This window comes from Parasteatoda tepidariorum, chromosome 8 (genome assembly GCF_982258835.1).
Source record: "Parasteatoda tepidariorum strain Cologne lab strain chromosome 8, Ptep-v5.0, whole genome shotgun sequence".
In the NCBI taxonomy this organism is placed as follows: Eukaryota; Metazoa; Arthropoda; class Arachnida; order Araneae; family Theridiidae; genus Parasteatoda; species Parasteatoda tepidariorum.
Genome location: NC_141762.1, coordinates 30,085,268 through 30,106,673, shown reverse-complemented (window position 1 = coordinate 30,106,673; position 21,406 = coordinate 30,085,268). Strand labels below are relative to the sequence as shown.

General features: G+C 27.3%; 1 protein-coding gene and 1 long non-coding RNA gene across 3 annotated transcripts in view; one reads left to right on the top strand and one right to left on the bottom strand.

Annotated features, from left to right (window-relative positions):
• The window catches only part of LOC107447262 (uncharacterized), a 164,917-nt gene that overhangs the window by 98,190 nt on the left and 45,321 nt on the right, over nt 1-21,406 (bottom strand). The window lies entirely within an intron of this gene.
• The window catches only part of LOC107441033 (N-acetylneuraminate lyase), a 38,438-nt gene continuing 29,591 nt past the window's right edge, over nt 12,560-21,406 (top strand). The window contains exon 1 of the mRNA XM_043050258.3: nt 12,560-12,644. The gene's annotated coding sequence lies outside the window, so the exon portion shown is untranslated. The remainder of the gene's footprint in view (nt 12,645-21,406) is intronic.

The window sequence follows — 21,406 nt, the reverse complement described above, 5'->3', positions numbered from 1 at the left end:
AATTCTAGGTGCCCAAAATATACAAATCAAGTGGTACTAGAAACTAGAGTTTGAAATTATAGGTGATCAAAATATACAAATCAGGCTGTAAACTAATCTCTGAAGTAAAAAAAAAGATGTGGCGAACTCCAGTTAACTCAGTTTCAGTGTAATTAGTTATGTAGCAGCGTTAATAAGACAAGCTAATGAGCTTAGTTTGCAGCAATATTTGTACCAAAAACTGTCATTTTCTTCATAGAGTTAGCATTAGCTGCGAAAAGTAAGTTGAGTAGTTTTCAACCCCTTAGAAGCAAACACATAGGTGAGCAGAGAACAGGTATATATTTTGTTTAGTTTTTAACTGAAACGATGTTTCCAACAGATAACAAAATTTAACTGACTTCTAATTATTTATTAATTTGATATTTAGGTAACGTGCATCATAATGTAAAAAAATCCGTAATTTTACGGTTCCAAAATTTGCCAGGAAAATATACCGGTTCCGGTTGCCGGGACTTTTTACTGTAAAACTTCGTAGAATAAAAAAAATCTAAAGAATTTTTACCCAATATTTATTGAAAAATCACTAAATCACGGTAGTTAAATAATTATTATTGTGAAACATGGGGTATAAAATTTTACGATAAAAATGGATTTTACGGAAAAATTAATTTTACGGATGATGCACTCACGGTGCTGGCGCTTTTTTACTGTAATTTGATCGAGAATTTTTTTCAGCGCACCCTTATGATTTTTTATGAAACAATACTCCTATAATCCGATCTTTTCCCATTCTCTAAACGTCATTTAACGTCTTTCATGTGCAGTAAAAATCATTAAAATCAATGTTCATACATTACACTTTTAGATAAACCGCTTACTTGAAAAGGTAATAATAAGCATTTATTCTCCCATATTACATTTTAGAAAAATCGGTTCATCTTTACATTTTAGAAAAATCGGTTCATCTTTAAATTTTAGAAAAATCGGTTCATCTTTAAATTTTAGAAAAATCGGTTCATCTTTACATTTTAGAAAAATCGGTTCATCTTTACATTTTAGAAAAATCGGTTCATCTTTACATTTTAGAAAAATCGGTTCATCTTTACATTTTAGAAAAATCGGTTCATCTTTACATTTTAGAAAAATCGGTTCATCTTTACATTTTAGAAAAATCGGTTCATCTTTACATTTTAGAAAAATCGGTTCATCTTTACATTTTAGAAAATCGGTTCTTTTTTACATTTTAGAAAAATCGGTTCATCTTTACACTTTAGAAAAATCGGTTCATCTTTACACTTTAGAAAAATCGGTTCATCTTTACATTTTAGAAAAATCGGTTCTTTTTACATTTTAGAAAAATCGGTTGATCTTTACATTTTAGAAAAATCGGTTCATCTTTACACTTTAGAAAAATCGGTTCATCTTTACATTTTAGAAAAATCGGCTCATCTTTACATTTTAGAAAAATCGGCTCATCTTTACATTTTAGAAAAATCGGTTCATCTTTACATTTTAGAAAAATCGGTTCATCTTTACATTTTAAAAAAATCGGTTCATCTTTACATTTTAGAAAAATCGGTTCTTTTTTACATTTTAGAAAAATCGGTTCATCTTTACATTTTAGAAAAATCGGTTCATCTTTACACTTTAGAAAAATCGGTTCATCTTTACATTTTAGAAAAATCGGCTCATCTTTACATTTTAGAAAAATCGGCTCATCTTTACATTTTAGAAAAATCGGTTCATCTTTACATTTCAGAAAAATCGGTTCATCTTTCAATTATTAATAGCATTTTTGCTCGCTTAATCTGCTTTTAGAAAAATTAGCTGGACGTTAAACCAATAATAGCATTCATGCTCACATATTATGCTTTCAGATAAATAGGTTCAACGTTGATTATTAATAACAAAGAGCTTAGTCGAGAAAGTAAATAGACATTTTATTGTATTTGAGTATATTAGCTTTGAAATTTATATGTTAATCATTTTTGTTACTCCACTTAATCTTTTTTTTTTTTAGTATATTTGTGAGGACATAACTCAAAATAGTTTTGGAGGTATATTGTTTTGATCGTAACTTTTTTTTATAAAGGAGGATTTTTAATAATTTTTGTTATTTTCATGGAGCATCTTTAATGCTTTTCAATGATTTTAATTTCGTTTAAAAATGAAAACATAGTGTAATACAGCACTGTACAGAACAAATATAGTAATAAATATTCGGCAATAACAAATATTAACGAAATGTAATTTAAGAAACAAACCTCAATTTGGGGCAAAATGACATCAATTTTCATTTAGCCTTGTTAGCCCGAAAATGATTCAGAGACAGCCTGAGCTCAACCTTTGGGGAGTAGATATTTAACCGGTATTTATCTCTTTAATTGGTAACAATTCGGAAGTTATTTATTTAAAAAGTTTTAAGTAGGACTGATTGTAGTCAAAATTTTATGTCACTACGTTACATCTAAAAATATGTATAAATGTCTGAGACTGAAAAGAAGTATTTTTTATTATTTTTAATACAAAGAATGTCTAGGTCTAGTTGTTGTAACACATAAATTATTTTCAAAGTTTTTTTCATTAAAAATTAGCAGTTTAATGATTTTTTTTTTTTTAAATTTGTAAAAATGTTCAAAAAACAGTTTTATGTATTTTTTACATCGTGATAAGCTACGTAATCATGAAAACTTAAGCGAATATAATTTTCTTAGTAATTCAGATTACTACTTTGCAAATTTCCTGTACTAAACAGCCAATCCTCTCAATAGATTTGCCGTTTCTTTATGCTGGAAAAGTTGCATAAGCATGAAATACCATTTATTTTCAAAACAACTTTGCTCAGAATTTTTTTTCTATTTCTTATCACCTTATCAGTATACCTGAAACACAGAGTATTGCGAACCAGAAACAATAAATTGAATCTTGAAAAAATTTAAAGGCTATTATTTTCTACTTTTTAATTAGTGATTCGCAAATAGTGTTACTTATCCCATTTTATCATTGACTGCCTTTGGAATTAATATATATTTAACAATAAAAATGAATGCTAAATCGTTAAATAAGACTTAATCCTAGAAATTTTATTTCCTTTTTAAAATGTCATTTACTTCTTTCGCTTAGCTTTTCATTTAAGTTCGCAGATTGCACTTTCAGATATATTGGTTTAACGTTTGGATTTGGAGGACATATACATAACATATAAGTTTGCATTTAATACATTCAATTCAATTTTTAACTACTTTATGCTCATATATTACTCTCCGAGATGCGAATTTTCGGCAACCTTAATCAGGTGTTAAAAAGAACCATATTTCAGTTAAAGTGATGCATAAAATCGCATAACCAAGAGTTAGAAGGTTAAATTTGGCATCACATTGAGGTTGCTAAGAATTTGCACGTGATATTGTAATTCAACGTAAACAGAGTAAAAACAAGTATTTTCTTACATCTATACAAAATAAGCAATAAGTTGCAAGAGCCACTAAAAGCGGAGAGAATATAAGCTGATATTTTATTGCACAGTTATTAATTTTGAAGATGATAACTTGTTTTTAAATAATTTCAAATAAATATTCTCTTTTCAATTTCCCTTTACTTTAAAAACGTACTATAAATATTCTCTCGTAGGTTTCATTTATAAATAAACCAATTTTTATAAAAGATTAGAAAAGCCTTCAGAAATGCTTTGTATTTCAATAACAAATTCCATACAAAATATCTTCGCCATTTTGCCCCAAAGAATCACCCAACCCCTGTTTACTTCGATTACAACGGTTGGGGTACTACAGAAAGAAAAATGTAAACTCAAAGACGTTTACAATAAGCTCTTAAGAATTTCATTCTTTCCTTTATAGCTCACTTATGTCGCTATAAAAAAAGGTGTGCGAGGATTTTGGGATTTTGGAAGGGGAAGTTAACCTTTTCAGAACTGATGGATTGTGGAAAATGGCTCATGTTTTCAAACTATTGAGTTTTCTAAAGCTCTTCTTATGACTGCATCAAGAATAAATTATGCTGCTTTTTTTTTTCTTTTTACTTTCAGGTTGTATATTCTGCGACCATACATCTTGCTTTATTGATGTTTAAATCTTTATTTTGTGTATAAAAAAAGTTTTCATCTGAATCGGTTTTAGAAAAGTTTTATCTTATGTTCAAAAGGAAAAAAAAACAGTTTTCTGTCGAGTTTTTAAAAATTATTAGCGATTTCAAATTCCATAGTAACTAATTTAAAACTTAATTTATATTATGATTATTTGTCATTAAATAATTTAATATTTCCAAATTTAATATTAAAATAATTCAATAATTTAATAATTAATAATAATTTTATATATAATTCAATAATTTAATAATTAATAATAATTTTATATATAATTCAATAATTTAATATGAAAATAATTAGTAATTTAATAATTTAATTAGAAATTCATAATAACACCGTTAATTAACTATTAATTAAGTCTGGTTCATCATAATGAGTAACCCGTGAATCACTATAAAATCATTCATAACTGATAGGTAGGTACACAATACCGCATACCCTCGGTCCCTATGTCAAAGTGGTCACCCATCCGCTTACTGACAGCAGCCAGTGATGCTTGATTTCGGTATTCTACTGGGTACCGTGTCCTTACGATCAGTCCACTGCGGGATTTCGTAAATGATAATTAACTATTAATAATATTTATTTATGTTAAAAATTCAAAGATTAATTCGCAAGTTTTATTTTAAGTGATTAATTGTTAGTATTGAAAAATGTAATTTATAATAAAACTAAAATAATTTTATAACATATTATTAAGTTATATAATACTTAATTAAAATAAAAACTTAATTACTAAATTATTGATTAGTAAAATTTTCAGTTTAATAATTAATAATAAGTAAATTAATGCATTATTCCTATGAGAATTAATTTAACAACAAATAAATAGTTTAAAATTCGTTTATAACACAAATTAAAGGATTAATTTACAACATTTTTAACAACATTTAATTAATAACATTAAAAAAGTTAATAATTAATATAATAACATTTATTCACATCATAAAATATAATTAGATTGATTATTTGTGAATACATAAAATGTATATTTTGCAATTATGCATCTTACATTATTGATGTTAGATGTATTGATGTATTTATGGATGTATGATGTGTATAAAAGGGTTTTCTTCTGAATCAGTTTTAGAAAAGTTTCATCTCATGATAAAGGATTAAAAATAGTCTTCTGTCTAGTTTTTAAAAATCATTAATAATTTAAGATTCAATAATAATTAATTTAAAGGTTAATAATTCATATCTTAATTATTAGTACTTGAATAATTTAATGTATGTTTAACCATTAATGAATTTTAGGTTAAACCTGGTTATTCAGAGTGAGTAACAAGGGAATTACTTTAAAATTCATTCATAGCAGATAATTAACTATTAATAAATAGTTTAATGTTTATTTATGTTAAAAATTTAAGCATTAATTTTCAATTTTCATTATAAGTTTTTAATTGTTAGCATTAAATCGCATAATTCATAATAATAATAAAATAATTTTTGAACATTATTAAATAGTGTAATACTTAATTGCAATTAAAATTTAGCTACTAAATTATCAATAATTAAAATTTTAGTTTAATGATTAATAATAAATAAATTAATGCATTAGTTCACCGAGAACTAATTTAGTAATAAATAAGTAGTTTACAATTTATTTATAGAATAAATTTGAGGATTAGCTGCCACTATTTAATTATTAACAGTCTAATAAATATTTTATGATAATTAATGTTATAACATCATAAAATAAAATTAGATTGATTGTTTATAAATCTATCCAAGAACGATGTTAAATTTATAAGTTTAAGATATTTTTTGTTTTCTATTATATTTTCGTAATTGATTATACTTTCTTATATAATTAGTTTCGTTATATTACTTTAAATTATTAGACTACTTTAGATTATCTATAGACTATAACTCTTTTCAGAAAATTTTGAAATTCCGATTTTATTGTGATTAAGTGAAATGTTTTTTCAATATTTTTTCACATTTCCCAAGCATTCAATTTTAATCTTCCCTTGAATAAAATGCTTTCATTAAAAAAAACTGTATTGTAGTTTCTTCGAAAGATAAGCAATTAAGATTTATTTAAAAAATTCTCACTTTCATTGCCACACTGTGGACATGAAAATGAATATCATGTCCTCAAGAATTAAAAAGTCATGTTTAATAATAATCAAATTTAATGATGTAAAACAAAAAAATAAACAAATATTATGCTGTTATATTTGGCTTCCCAATAAGATATTCCAATCCTCTGCCTGCCACATAAGTGATTGTAGAATAGTTCGATTTGATTTGATTTGTTCATTTACGTCGCACTAGAGCTGCACAATGGGCTATTGGCGACGGTCTGGGAAGCATCCCTGAGGATGATCCGAAGACATGTCACCACAATTTTGATCCTCAGCAGAGGGGATGGCACCCCCGCTTCGGTAGCCCGACGACCTGGACGCGAAGTCGAGCACTTTACGGTAGAACAGTTTAACGAGGACCAATACCGCACACCCTCGGTCCCTACGCAGACTGATCCAAGTGGTCACCCACCCGCACACTGACCGCAGTCAGTGACGCTCGACTTCGGTGATCTGCTGGGAACCGCGTATTAACAATCAGTCCACTGCGGGACTTGTAGAATAGTTCAACGAGCTCTTTGCGTAAGCTTATAGCTCTCTCATTCAAGTGATATATATTCATAATTATTATGCATGAATGCAGCACACTCTGTTTGTCAGACAGAAATGCATAACAACTTTTAAATAGAATCAATTTTATATTATAGAATTAATTTCAATTTTGACTGATGTAGTTTTTTCACAACAGCTGCAGCAAAAGGAAATAATATTGCAAAACTGAAGGATCGTAATTCGTTGAGATCTATGTAATATATATTTCCTCAAATACAGAGCCGTACAAAAGCCATTATGGGGAGTTTTACAGGTTTACTTATCACTTTTATTATTTCTGCATGTGAAGCAATTTTTTATTTTATTATTTTACTTAGGCATCCTTCTGCTTGTCTTGCAAAGTCAAGGTTTGAAGAGGGAAGTGCCGCTATTTGCGAATAGTGGGTCCCTCAAGTATCTCAACTCTCGTTGAGTGCAAGGTTATGGCCACTTATTTCAACAACGCCCCCTGCTTTGTAGACTAAAAATAAACCTTTGATAAAAGAAGGAATAAAAATATTTTAACATTTTGCGGAAGAGTTTCTTTAATATTCCCGTTAATGCTTTGCGAAACTTGGTTTTACTCATCTGTCCAAAAAAACATGCGCTGTTAATGTCTTTTCCCCTACCAATGCCTGAAACTGGGTGCTTTATTCGACAATTGCGATGCTTTCAACAGCTATTAGTGTCACACCAGAATATGGCGTGGTAATGCTTCTGTTTTTGAACACTTTGACGGTGCGATATCAAGACTGTCATCATAAAAAATTCTTGCGATGTTCTATTCATAGTAAATTATAGTCGGCTGTGTGTAATATTGGTAGAAAGTTGCTCTTATCTATTTAGTTCTGTGGGACGTTCGCGTGATGCTCATGACATATTTTGTTTTGAAAAAAATTACTTTGGAACATTAATTCTGTAATCTAATTACTCATTTGCAAATGATTTTTTAAATAGAAAAGGTCTGCAATATTTCTGGCATTTACTAAGAGAAATTGGTTTTGTTTCAATTATAGGGGAACAATACTGTGCTGCAAATTTGTGAAGCATAAACTAAAATGCATGAGACGAACGTGGAAGGTTTTACCAATAATTTGTTTTTCTAATTTATTTCAATTTTATAAAATTTCCTAGTTGACATTAACAATGTACCTGTCTTTTCTTTAAATGTTTTATTAGTTACACGTTTTGAGGATAAAAAATCTGTTTATGAAGATAGAAACGCAATTTCTTTTTACAATCGCGACATATTTTTACCGCCCACTTTAATTATAAGAAATTCCTGTTATAAGATAAAATTTATGTGTTAATATGTGTGAATGGTATTTTCATTAAGGAACTCATAACTTTTTTTTAACATAAATTATGCAACATCATATAATATAATGTGCCAAATAATGTGATATCTACTATTTTTGTACAAAAAATCTTCAGGCACGAATATTACTTTAAATCATACTGTGTTACAGTAAGTGCTAAAAGTTGCACTGGGGGAAAATGAATTCGTGAAGTAATGAAATCGATTAAATGATAAAATGCTGAATGATTTTTTTTAGATAAATGATTTTTTTTAGATTGGATGTGGTCTGTTAAGTATACTACCATTGAATTGTTTTAGCAATATAAGTTTCAACAATAGGGAAGGGTGTTGTATCATAGATAATTTAAACAAATGACTTCAAAGTTTTTTTTTTTTTGAAGTACATTATACTTTTGTCTATTAATAAATTTTTTTGAGAACGAAATTCTGTTGTATACTTTGAACACTTTCTTTAAAAACAGACAAAAAGATCGGATCTACATGATGTTGTACCACGGACCATCATAAGTAAGAACTAAGTTTGAGTTTACTTCTACTGAAATTGTTAGTTGATCGAATTTAGGTATTCACGAAATGAAACATATTTTTGACAAAGTTTTTAAGAAGTCTTCCTTAGCTGAAATATATTAAAAATTTGTAGATTTACTAAAAACACAAATATTTTTTTTTGCGTATAACTAGCAGTGTCCGGAGGGGATAGATTTTTCACGAATTGGAGAACAGAAGCCCCTCGCTCATATAACTCCGCCTGGTCTAAGTAACAAACTGATTCAAAGTGCAACAAGCAAACACTTTTATTTTGCCTGGCCTAGTGAAAACAATTTATTTTTCTCAAAACATCTAATTATTTTCCTTATCTTATCTAAAATAGAATGTCATTTTCGTACTCATTTACGTAATTTCTTTTAGCAAATATAAGTACTTGAGTGATTTATTTTCCTACAAAATTTATTGAAAGAAGTACTAAAAAACTAGAAAAACAATTTTTAAGTACAAGCTTGGAAGATCTAAAACACTCACCATCACAGCAGATAGTAGGGGAGAGTCGGGTAGCCCCGCCCAGCGGGTACCCCCTCCCACTGTCAATTTCAGATGTATAGAATATTTTTTCAAGTCAATGGGCCATCGGGCATTAATTGTTATATTAGAAAAAGATTATTTTCAAAGTTTCAAGTATTTATGCAACTGTTAACATGGTAAACAACAGTTTTAAAATATATGTTGAATACAGTAGTCATGAAATTAAGAAAAATTCGTTGACTGTTTCGATTAAACTTCATTTTAATAGTAAAAAAATAATTTTTTCTATACATACAGCATTAAAGTATGTAGTCTTAAGTTTAATTTGCACAAAGAAAGAAGTCTGTATGTAAAAAAATTGTTCGAGTAGTTACAAATTTACAAAAAAATTGGATTTCGGGTAGCCCCGCTCACATGAATGTCGGGTATCACCGCCCAATTTTATTTCGTCGATAAATGTACGGTTGCAAAGATTGTTATTTTATTGCTTCAAATTTGAAAGTTATATGCATTTTTAACAACAAATATATGTTTTAATATTATATGAAACATAAATTTATATATTTAAAAATGAAAAATTAAATATTTTTAAAATGTAATTGATATATCCAAATTAAATTTAATATCAAGAAATCATAAATATTATGATAAACTATTTGCTTACTTATTTATTTTCACTTATTTGTGAACGAATCAATCTACTGAAGCATTTGAATGCAATCAAAATACGAAGTGAATTTGTAATTTTAAATGAGGTATTTTATATTAAGTTTATAAGAAGAGATGAACCAAATAAGTTTATATTGAAAAACAACTATTGTTATTAATTATTGTTACTTAAATTAAATTATTTTCGTTAAATATTTAATATAAATATATATTAATATTATAATATATTAATATACATTAATAATGATAAAAAGTATGACATTTGTTGTTATTAAATGATAGAATTCACTAAAAGTATATAAATATGTAATAAATAAAATAATTTTGGGATAAAAATCATAAATGAGGTTTATCTATTGTCGATACATAGGTCAATCTCATTTACACCTGAAGAAATAGCAAAAAAACACAATTTTTGTAACTGGGCGGGGCTACCCGACGCATTTTGAAAAGAGCTGAAAAATATGTTTTTTTCAATTTATATTTTTTTAAGTTTAGCTATTCTTTTTTTGGTTTATTCTTTTTGCATTATTTAATTAGATGATAAAACAATAGAAACATACAAAAATGTTGATTATTACTCAGTATTATACAGAAATATAAGCAATACTCCTTAAGTGAGCTGGGCTACACGACTCTCCCCTACCTGTTGTCGCAGGTATTAACTATAAGCTGTTTGCAAGATTGTACCACTAGATGGCGCACATATCTGCACTGGTCTCAGGTACAAACACTATCTCCAGAGTTAATAAAGGATATTTAATTAATGATGCATGCGCATCATTTAGACTTAATTTAAATTGTTAAATTTCAGGAGTGAATTGATTGTCTTGCTAGAGTACAGTGGGTTATCGACTTGAATTAGTGTCGCTGGTTATAACTCCTGTTTTAGCATAACTCAATCCAATGACACGGATTAGTTGATATGAATTGAATGATTTGAAACATCCTGAAATATTCGAAACACTAATAAGAATCAATGTTGATAAAATAACATTCAAAACAATCTTAAATATTAACAGTCTGAGAATTAACAACTCAGTTTGAATCAGTGATTGATTAGCGAAATCAGTTTGAAACAGCTTATACAGGTTATAACTAGCATTTTAAGATAGATTCAAATCCATGGTATCAATTAGTTGATATGAATTGAATAATTTAATTTTTAACATTCTTAAATACCCGAATAAATATTCAGAACCAATATTCGAAAAATGATACTCCAATAAATTTTACGAATGAATATTCGAATAGATTTTTTCTACTAAATTAATTATGATCCATTGTTGAGTCATTTTGGCACTTGTTTAAATAAGTTGATTTGAGTGATCAACTTGAATAATTTGGTTCTAATTTATCGCATTAATTAAAATTCGTTTATTTACATTTATTTGAATCAGTACAGAAAATTATTTGATTTGTTTAGTGATAAATATTATAAAAATGAACTTAAATTGAATCGAAAATTTATAAGATGTTTAAAAAATTTATGCCATGTCTGCAACATAAATGACTTGATTCTTTATGAATGTTTTTTTTAATGATTCGCCTGATTAAGAATTTTATATAAATTGAACTAATTTTTAAAAAATTTAAACAGATTAGAAGGGCATTAGAAAAAAGTAAAATAAAAAAATTACTAGTTTAAGATTTTAAAATTACGCAGTAATTTCTACGATAATAATAAATAAATTTCAAAATTAAAACTTTTTATGTCGATATATTTAAAATTTAATAAACTACATAAAAAAGATTTTAGTTAGTTTAGTTAAATTAGATTTTTTTTTAATAATAATTTGTTTATGAAAATACAGGTAGACGGCAATCCCGGTATTTCATAAACAAAATTTTATCAACTTATTAATTTAATAAATCAAACGTTTATTAAAAACAAATAATTAATTATCTGCACATTATTTTTAAATATAACATTAGTTTTTTAAACATTTAAAAATAAATTCATAAGTATTTTGAAAAACAACGAATTATATTTGGATCATTAAAAAAATATTAATTTGGAGTATTCTGACAATAAAAATTGATTGTCTTTGTAAATACTAAGAAAAATTTTCTGATTTAATCTTTTATCAGAATAAGTTTGTTCAATACTTATGTAAATTAAAATTTCTTTGGAGCATCACAATAATTCAAGTAATAATGTAATAATAACAAATGATTATGATTATGATGATCATATTATATTTTATCGGTATTACTACATTTTTATCATTAAAATTTTTAAAAAATATTATATTGGAATATTCTGATTTAAAAAACTGATTGCCTATATAAAACCTAGGAATAATTTTTTTATTAAATCTTTTTGTCAGAATATATTTTTTCAACTCATATATAAATTAAAATTTCTTTGGAGCATCGCAATAATTCAAGTAAAAATAACAAAGGATTAGGATTTTAATGATTATAAATTATAAGCTACCGAAAACTAAAACAATAATTAAAAATAAGTTTCAATTATGTATTTTTTTCCGCACTGCAAAAACTAAGTTCATGCGGTTTTCTTTTTAATTGACAGATAACTTTCAAATGAACTTGAATAATTAGAAAACTTTCAATTGTCAGTCCAAACATCAGAGTTTTAGTAGATACCAAAAATTAGAAATCATCCAGTCGGGTGACATAAGAAAACAGCACATCCTGTGGATATCGCGAGATTTAATGCTTACAACTTATCAATAGAACAAAATCCAACAAACTGTAAAGCTGGAAAGAAAATTCTATATGACGTCAAATCTCAGAATTCATTGAATTTACGAAATCGAAATAATCAGGTTTGATAAAAAAGCTTTTAATTCCTATCAGCGAGATGGTGTCTCTCAGAGAGAATAGTGATCGCGATTCGTTCAGGAAGAGTTCAGGAAGTTCTCACGTGCGCTTTTCTGATTGGTAAAATTGAGCGGCGCAAGTAAGACTAAATACACTTTATAGCATTGTTGTCAACGTTAAGTAATTCAAAGATGAAAAACAAGGTTAATTTAATAACTGTTGAAAACTGTCAACAGAATTATTACTACAAAATTATTGCCACTTATCTTGTTTGATGTTTAACTGTAAACCTAAATGGAATGTTTCATTATCCATATATTACAATGGGACGTACTGAATGAAGTCACTATGCCGTAAATCAATGTTTTTCAAAGGTCAAATGCCACTGCCCGGTATGTATTTAACCGGTACTCCAAACACTGATGTTTCTCCTAAAACAGTGTTTCCCAAACTTATGACTTTTGTGTACCCTTTCTAAATTTTTCGTAACGCTGTGTGCCACTAATAAAAAAAAAAATGAATGTATTTTTTACTATAAAAAATTGCACACGAGTTAAAAATCACAACTGGCTGTTAACACCACTAATTATTAACTGTCAACTCTGGAAGAAATAATCAATAGAAAAATACGTAATTGTAAATTTTCATGGCTAGCATTGTTTTTAAATAAAAAAAATTTGAAATTTTCGTTTATTGCAAGATATTTCGCATAAGAATGCGTACCCCTAGGGGTACGCGTACCACACTTTGAGAAACACTGTCCTAAACTATCCTCAACAGATATTAAAATATGGAATAAATATAATAATATTAACGAATAAATTAATATCAAATCGGATAGAGCAAATATTTCGGACATTCACTAAAGTGACTATGTGATTGTTGACATTTAACGGTGGAAGTCGACATTCCCTTGATTTCGGTATATCTATCTATCTATATCTATCTATCTATCTATCTATCTATATATATATATGGGTCATTCTCACAAAAACAGTCATTTTCATGTCCCCAGTATATTTTATGTTTGTTTTAGAACTTATGAAAAAAAATTTCAGGGAAAGTGTCCTTCAGAATGCAAGCTAACAAAAGAATAAAAATAAAATTATCAATTTTTATTCTTTATTTATTTTAGGTAATTTAAATGTACCAATATGTCATTCTCTCACTTGTCCCCACTGCTGATTTAAAAAAAGAAAGAAATTGTTTCTGAATTTTTTTTTTTTTTTTTTTGCAAATTCGTGTTTTTTATTTCAGAATATTGAAATATACAATTCAGAAAATCAATTTTAAATTTAATTTCTGATAAAAATATTAACACAGCACTATTTTAAACTTTGTCCCTAGTGTTTCGCGTCATTCCCTCACAACTATGTTCTTATCATCTGCAATCTTTTTAGAATAAAAATATTTTAATAAAAACTTTAGCAGTTAACAACTGGCATCATAGAACAAAATTGCAGTATGTTTCCATCCTCGAATTAAAGAAGCTTTGCTGTGGAATAAATTTGAATGAATCAAACCAGGTAAAATTTTTTACATTCGTCATTCCCTCATGTCATTTTTTAGAGTAAAATAAAATACAACTTCATCGAGAAAGTGGATAATTATATGTTGCTTTCTTGTATGAATATAATTGTATGTGATTGACTTCAGAAATTAATTAGGCCTAACTGTTATTTATAAATTTTATTGAATTTGTTATTCCCTCACTAGTGTATAAAGTGGGGAAATGAGGCTGAAGTGAGGGAATGATTCAAGATGAGTATATTATAAAACATTTTTTTGTTCAATTGTGCCAGCCAATTTTATTTCCCAAACCTGTAAAAACTATTAAATACATAAGACTAAATTATAATAAATATTAGATATACTTAGTATGTTATCATTTTCAAACTTTAGGTAGATGTAACTTAGATAAAAACATGTATTAAAATAAAATATCATTCCCTCACTATTAGTGTCATTCCCTCACTTTTTAAATAGTGAAATTAATTAATTTATTTATTAATTAATTTAAAAAATAAATTAATAAATTAATAAATTAATTTATTAAATTAATTAATTTATTTATTAAATTAATTAATTTATTTATTAAATTAATTAATTTATTTATTAAATTAATTAATTAACTATTAATTATTATAAATAAATTAATTATAAATTAATTATTTAAAAAATTAATTAATTTAAATATTAAGTATAATTTATAGGATATATACTTTCTTTATAATGCCATTACATATTTCTATTAATATAAAAAGTTTCAGAGCTTTTTATTCACTTTACTTTTTTGGGATTTTATGAACTGAAAAATGACAGTTTTCGTGAGAATGATCCATATATATATATAATTAATCAAGCATTTTTCATACGAGCATTTTAGTTTAAATTGCATAGTCATGCACGGATGATCGAAAATTATTGAAATGAAAGGCTCGGGACATATCATAAAACAAATATTTTAAAATATTATGTAGGGAAGAAGTTTTTATTTTTTGAGAAAAGCACTACTATTAGCATGAAAATTTCGATAGCCAGTAAAGTGCATAACTGGGAAACTATATTTTGAGTAACACTAAGATGTAAAAAAAAAAAAATGGCTTATCAATGCTCCACAAAAGCTTCAGATTTATACATCACTCATTTTAATAATTCGAGAGTTTATTTCAATAACTTATGAATTCACGAATTATTGAAATTATTTCAGAAAATACAATATTTTATTTCTCATTTAAATTTTAAATGCCTTATTTGAAGCTTCAAATATATGGTGATAAGTTATTTGACCACCAACTCTCATTTTTCCTTTTTCTCTTAAGAAAAAAACTTTTAATTTCAATTTTTTTTTGTTAGAGTTGAAAAGTTTTCGCCGGAAAACAATAAATTTCATAACTATTTTGAATTCCAGTTCAAAGAAATACATTATAATTGAGGGGGTTTTACAGAGTGAATATTTAAATTCATTATTATTTTAATTATATATCATATACTTATTAATTAAACGTCAATATTCTATTAATTGTATAGAAACTAATAATTTAAAAAATACTTAATTCAATTTGTTAAATCTTTTTAAACAGTTCTAAATTTTAGAAAGAATATTTCAAGAGTTCTTTTTTCAATTTTTTATTTTATCATGCGTCTTCAGTTTGGAGTAATGAGTGTTAAATATTTAGCATTGGCAAACATCCTAAATGTCTTCCGACCTTAACCTGCATTTAAAACTTTATATTTAGTTTCTTACTAACCATTCGAGTCACTGGTGAACTAATCTAATTCAGAGAAAACTAGCTTACACAAGACTAGTGTATTTTAAAACCCCTTTAGTCACGCTTAGCACTTTGTTGACGGAATCATTTCTTTGTTGTTAGAAAAGTTATTTTGGAAAAGTTAATGTGTATTTTACTTAAATTACAGATTTTTGGAAAATCATCAGAAAAAAATTTTATCACCGAAAGGCGATCACAGGTTACCCATTATCAAAATGGTCGCTGTCTAATTTTTTTACTCATTTATCCATTATATATTCTTTTTTACTTGTGTATTCACTTGAATTAGTATTGAAAACGATCCAGGTTGAACTGTAGGTTGGAATTTCTGATTCTTAAATAAAACAATACGAACAGAAAATATAGTTCAAATGATGACATTCTCTTTTATTCACATCTCAAGAAGTATTTATGGTATCTCTCCTGTCCCATATCTCAAAAATAAACTCCCCAACTTAATGGATAGCATAATTAAAAGTGAAAAGAAGAATTCTAAAAAAATTATCATGCAGCAGTTGTCGCCATAGCAACGCATGCAATGACGAAGCATGCGCACTGTTTACTATTACTCTTGAACGCGTTGAAAAATGTGATGACGTCCAAATAAGTTACGCACGCCATCAAACCCAAAACAACACCCATTTTGCCAATGGGTAATATTTTGCATGAATGGGTAATATTTTGCATAAAGTAGTACATGGTGACTAATGCAGGTTAAATCTGTCGAGTCTCAAAGTCCTCCATGTTCCCCTAACAAATCATACCTCTGGAGGTACTGATCCAGGAGTTTCCTTGTCATCTGGATTGGTTCAAAATTACAAGGCTACGGAGTTGAACATTAGTAGTCGTAAACCCAAAATTGGGTCGGCTGTTCAACGACGATTATAAAATAAAAATAAAATAAAGTAGTACAATAACGCATAAAAACATTTATTAAATAGTTATGAGGGATAGGTATTAAATTAAATACAACAATACCGTATGAAAATAGTTTTGATAACCACAGATAGTTATTAAGTTGAAAAAAAACCCGCATAAAAGCACAAATAATGTAGGTAACAATATTAAGTAACGTAGAACAACAACGTATAAAAGAAAGAAAATGTAGATAACAGGCAGGTATTAAAGAAGTAGAACTACAACGTACTCTGTCACAAATAATGTGGTTAACCGATATAGTATTAAATAGAGTAGAACAGCAATTTATAAAAGCAGAAATAATATAATTAACCTGCATTATGAAATGAATCAGAACAATTACGTAAAGGAGCAAAACTAATCTAGTTGACTGTTTTAAATGAAGTAAAAAAGTGCATAAGAGAAAAAATTATGCAATGATAGAAAAAGCAAAAATAATATGGGAAATACATTATTTCACGAACTATACCCTTTAAATAAATATAAAAAATATGACAAACGATTATTTTGAAGGCTGCGTTTAATGCGGGAAATATTTTAAAAATGAGATGGAATTGGCTTGGAAATGCTTTTAAAATGCGACGTTTATGAGATATTTCTGAATCAATAAAACTACGAGTTGATGGCTTACATTGACAAGGTAAATATCAACAATATATAGGTAACTACTCGAATTTTTTTCAATAAAGCATTTGCGGAATCTTCCAGCAATTACGTAACAATGGAAATTTTAAAAATAATCATTGCATTGTAATCAATTTAAATTCCAATATGTACTATGCCTTTAATTTCCAATCAAATGTTTCTATTAATTCTAAATCAAACTTCTCATGTTTCAAAAAAGCATCTTGATTTTTAAGCACACACAAAAAAGATTAATTGAAATTTACAGAATACTCATCGACTACTTATTTACATCTCATTTATCAATAAACATATTAAAAAAAATGAAGTAAAAATCTAATTTAAGGTGTGTAAATTCGAAAATTATTTCTTACACACATCCAACGAGACACCGTCTGAAAGAATAACAAATGAGGTTCTTTTTCTTCAGCCTTTGTTGTATCAAAGGATAAACCAAACGTAATCTGTTTTTCTTTTATTTATTGATAACCCCTAATCCCTAATGTGTTTTCTTTACCACCTACTTTAGCATTTCTCAAGAAAACAATAGGAAACAAAAAACTCTATTTCTTGTTTCAATAGCGTGAAATTTATGGCACATTAGGGTGTACTTGCTATTTAACCCGGCATAAGAGGGTGAAAAGTCATTAATCACAGTTTACTCTTTTTTAAGAAAAAAGAATTTTTCTTTTTCTGTCATGGCAAATGGAATAGTAAAGTAATAGCATTTTAAACGCATGTAAACGTAATTAAGTGTGCTTTACTAATTCAATTTCGAATTCATTTTTTTAACTCTAAGACGTCCATGTCTTTAAAGAGATGTCGTTTAAATAATGCGTATTTTGAGCCTGTTATATCAGATAAATCGTTAATGTAGTTGTTGAATAAGAATATTAAATTATGTGCTTTAAGATAAAAATATATAAATCTGTGATTGTAAAATATAGAATTATTTAAAACTCATAATTGTTACTGTTCAAAGGAAAAATAAAAAACATAAAAATGTCTCTCCTTTTTTTATAAATTTATGTTTGATCAATGAATTTATTTATGAGTTAAAATTAGGAAAAAATGAAACTATTGCAAATATTAAGAATAATTATAGAAGCGACGTCAGTACACGAAATATATTTGCAGTATAGAATCTTTTAATTAAATTGTTTGTTCACAAAGAGTCCGCTTTAATTTTTTTATGGCTGTAAAAATATTCGATACATGAAGGGTTTTGAGTCTCCCCTAGTTTAAAGTGACCACACGTCCCGATTTTGGCGGGACAGTCCCGCTTTTTGGTGGACTGTCCCGCGTCCCGCTGATTTTTAAAAATGTCCCGCTTTTTAGAAAATATCTGCATTTCTTATTTTAAATGTACTGTAAAAATATATTCCTATTTATTAAGTATTATGGTGAATATAAAGAAATAAAAAATACATAAATTGTGTGCAGAGTAAACTAAATTATGATACAATGTACCAAGTTAGATATACTCGGTGGTGTGCGATCATTGTCTTTACGTCTCGGCTTAATTCAGATAAGTGCGGACTGCCGTTAGACAGTGCGGTTTGTCGTTTTCAATTTGACGTTCGGTTTGACTCATTATTTGATTGACAAAGGTTGAACAATAGTCGCCACAAAGTAACGGTCAATAAGGTAAAATTTAATACTCTTTTTTAGCCTTTGTAAAATTTTTCTTATTTATTTCCAGTATTTACCCACAAAATAAAAGATGAGTAAAAAAAGAGGATGCAAATTTAATGAAGAGCTAAGCAGAGAATTTCTATTTATTAAAAGTACCAAAATAGACTATATGGTACGGTGTGATAAACGCAATGCTGAATTTTCGGTCTCACATGGTGGAAAAAACGATATTACTAAACATCTAGCGACAAAGAGGCACAAAAGATTTTTTAATAATGCCGCTTCCTCATCTAAAATGGAACAGTTTTTTCGCAGTGCTAGCTTTAGCAACACGGAAAAACAGCTAGCATTAGCGGAAGGGCTATTTGCTTTCCACACCATAAACCACAATCAAAGTTTCAGATCAATGGATTGTACGTCGCAAGTGGATTGTACGTCGATTGTACGTCGCATTATACGACAAAAAATATGCATGTACAAGGAGAAAAACCGAAGCAATTATTTGTAATGTTTTTTCATCATATTCGTTTTCACAATTGCAGAAAGAATTAGAAAAATGCGCATTTATATCCATATATTCTGATGCTTCCAACCACAAAGATTTAAAATTATTTCCCACAGCTGTTAGATTTTTTGACCCAGAAACAGGAATTAAAAATAGAATAATATTAGATTTTTTTTTTCATTGCCTGATGAAACTTCACAAATAATTTTTGATTTAATAAGTCATATTTTAAAAAAGAATCATTTAAACAATAAAATTATTGCCCATTGTGCTGATAACACTAACGTAAATTTTGGTGGAAAAGCTAGAAGAGGCATCAATAACGTTTTTACGAAACTTAACGAACATTTGAAGCAAAAAAATATTGGAGTAGGTTGTGCAGCGCACATTCTATACCTATACTATTCAAACAGCATCTGACTTATTTTCAGTTGATGTTGAAAATATTTTTGCAAACATTTATTCGCATTTTTATATATATATTGTGCGTGTTGAAAGTTTGACTAAATTGTAATTCTCATTTCATTCCATTTGTCCCGCTTTGTCTCAATAAAAATGTGGTCACTTTACCCTAGTACAATTCCACTTTTTAATTTTGATCCCATTCTTGAAAACAAGAAGGCTCTTTTTATCAAGTATTGGTGAGGTCCATTCACTTTCTTGGAACTAATGAATTGAAACTATTCAATAAAACTAAGTGCATTACAAAGTGAAGAAAACAGTGCACGATTAGCATAACAGCAAAGGGGATTCTAATTAATAATTATATCTACAACTGGGGATGTTGTACTTTAGAACTGAGCACTACACAAATCCACCAGTCATCTTCAAATCTGGATATTTTGCTTTCTGTCACACAGGGTTAAGTATTTTTTCCTAAATAAAGTTGCAAAAAGTTTTACCTTTCCTACACAAACAATTCATACAATGTTAGAAATTTTGAAGAGCGCCGAATTAAAATATCGTACAAAATTAATACAACTTTTATACGAAGGCAAACTTACTTAAACTTGATTACACTATACAATGATTTCAATTATACTATGGATTAACGAAAACATTATTCAGTCTAACACCTTATAGTAAATTTGCACCGTATTATTCAAGGTACTTAGATAGTTCAAAGTAAATCTAATTTTTCCGAGTATGGGTTACATTCCTCTGTTTTTTTACTACTATTTTAAAATATCACTAAATAGTGCCACAAAAATTTGGTTACTTATTTGCTTTTATACATTTTGCATGTTTCTTAGCATGCATTGTTACGCTGATACAAGGATGATATGCAAAACTATATAGCTAAGGTGAGAGTTATATAGAAACATGATTCAATTTAAAACCGTATTAAGATTGCAGTAAATTTGCACGATGTTAATGATCAAAGATTTAAAATTATGATCAGGGTTTGTTGATTTAAATCAGCTTGATTTGAATCACGATTTAAATCATGATTTAAATCAAAGGATTTTTTAAAAAAAATCATTGATTTAAATCAACTGATTTTTTTAAATATATATATTGATTTAAAATAAATTGCTGCATTAATTTTAAAATTTTTTATTGCTGCAATTAATTAATTTTAGCTAACAAAATTACTTTCTTTCTTGGTATGTGTTAAATTCCAACACATTTGAAATCACATTTTTAAAAATATTTTGATTCTTGAGATTGAAAGTACAGATTAAAGTAAGCATTTTTTTCTCATAATATGTTTATAGTATCTTTGACATTATCAGATTTTCTATAAAGAAATTTTGTGAATAAAAATTTCAATGAGTACATAGATTTTTAAATATTTTTTTATAGAACTTATCTATTTTGATATAGGATTAAAAATGAATATTTTAATATAAAAATATATAGATTAAATATTTATTTTTAGATGAATGACCACATTTATAAACACAATCTGTTACATTTATTTCGTAATTTCAAAAGTAAAGAGAA